Below are 1,910 nucleotides of genomic sequence, written 5' to 3'. Positions count from 1 at the left end.
TGCTGATGGGGTTTCAGTCCACTTTCATCCGGATGACCGTGGTTTCATCCAGGATGTCCTTGCACTGCCCGACACACACACACACACACACACACCACCACCACCACCACCACCCCACTCACAGTGCTTGAAGTAGCACTGAATGGTTTAATGAGCATGGAAATGATCAATCATATGCCTCCGGTTTTTATTCTCAGTCTTCTGATGTCACCGTAATTAACCACTGATGTGAGATTTTCTTTGGGAGTCCAGACTCCACCTGAGGTAAAAAAAACAAAGTATGGTGTCCAGAGAGGAGTAGAATCTAAAGCAAAGGTGAATTGAAGTTGTTGCTTTGTCCTTTCATTTAACTTTTTTAATTCAAACGCTTCGTTCAATAGCCAAAGGGAACTGGGCGTTTGAATAGACAGCAGATTTTTCGACAGCTATCGTTTTAATTATGCTTTTTTTAAGTTGTTTTTTTTTTTTTTTTTTTTTATACGAAAAATAATTCAAATAGTGAAAATTCCATGATATCCTGGTAATTATAAAACACTACTAAACACCAGGTGGATGAGACGAAGCTTTTCCCAAACAAAACCAGCAACTTCTTTTTTGACCTTTCGTTTCCTTTCACTGAGAACGGCAACTATTTTGGTACAACTGCTGATCAAATCGAACCACTGCATTTCGAATGCTGTATTTATCCGAGTATATATATATATATATATATATATATATATATATATATATATATATATATATTCGTGCATGATCTTGTCTGGATTCTATACAGATTTTTAAATGCATTATTTATTTCTTTAAAAAATATATATATCTATGTTCTTTCCTCAATGTGCTTTAATAAATCAAAAACTATTTTAAGACTAAATTCTGCCTCTTGGTCTTATTTTTTAATCTCTGATATTTGTATTTAAACATTCGATATGGTTTCTGTGTTCAGTTGAGAATAAAACGAGGGTTTACAAGATTCGCAAATAATTGCATTTTATCTGCACTTTTCTGTGTAAAACTGCCTTGACGCAACGTCCGTTGTTGAAAGCTCTACACAAATAAAAATGAATAGAATTTGGGTTGTACATCGGGTTTTGGAATCATTTCCCATTTTGCAGGTGGTACGATTTTATCTGCCATGTCTGCGGTTTTTCCTCTGTTCTCTTCCCTTCTACAAAATACTGCAAAACGCCAAAAACCGAATGTGTATGAAATGTCTTCTAAACCAGTCTTTTTCTCACATTACTTATGACATCGACACATTTTATTTATATCAGTAGACATCTGTATTAAATTGAAAGCCTGTGTCCAAAATCTGTTGTCTCAGTCTTTCCAAAATGTCCTTGCTAATCAAAAATCTTTGCTACCTACTGTATGTAGACACAAGTCAAGTCAAGATTCAAGTCAAAAGGCTTTTATTGTCATTTTCTACTATGCACAATAGTACACAGCAAAAACGAGACAAAGTTCCTCCAGAACCCTGGTGCTACCTTAAACAGCAAAGAGCTACGACACAACACAAAGCTACATAAAGTGCATCGAGTGCAAACAGTGCAGACAGACAACACAAGACAATACACAAAACCCAAGATAGTGCCAGCAAACCTACTGTATACTCTGAATATACAGTACTGTGCAAAAAGAACTATGAAAAACTAACAGAGTAAATATAAACAAACACAATCTGGGAGTATGAAATTTTCCCTTCACTGGAATCATAAGACCCAAACCTGTTCCAGCACAAAGCAGGCTTTATGAAGATGCGGTTTACATGGGTTGGACGATGTGAAAGATCTTGAGTGGCCTGCTATATAGATCTGCTTTAAAAACGCTGAGTGCACCCCAGGCCTCCTTACATTCTCACCCTCTCACCCCAACTTTACTTAAGCCCTTGTGTCTGAATGAGCACAAATTCC

Source organism: Silurus meridionalis, chromosome 9 (genome assembly GCF_014805685.1).
Source record: "Silurus meridionalis isolate SWU-2019-XX chromosome 9, ASM1480568v1, whole genome shotgun sequence".
In the NCBI taxonomy this organism is placed as follows: domain Eukaryota; kingdom Metazoa; phylum Chordata; class Actinopteri; order Siluriformes; family Siluridae; genus Silurus; species Silurus meridionalis.
Note: the sequence above shows the minus strand (reverse complement) of the source record.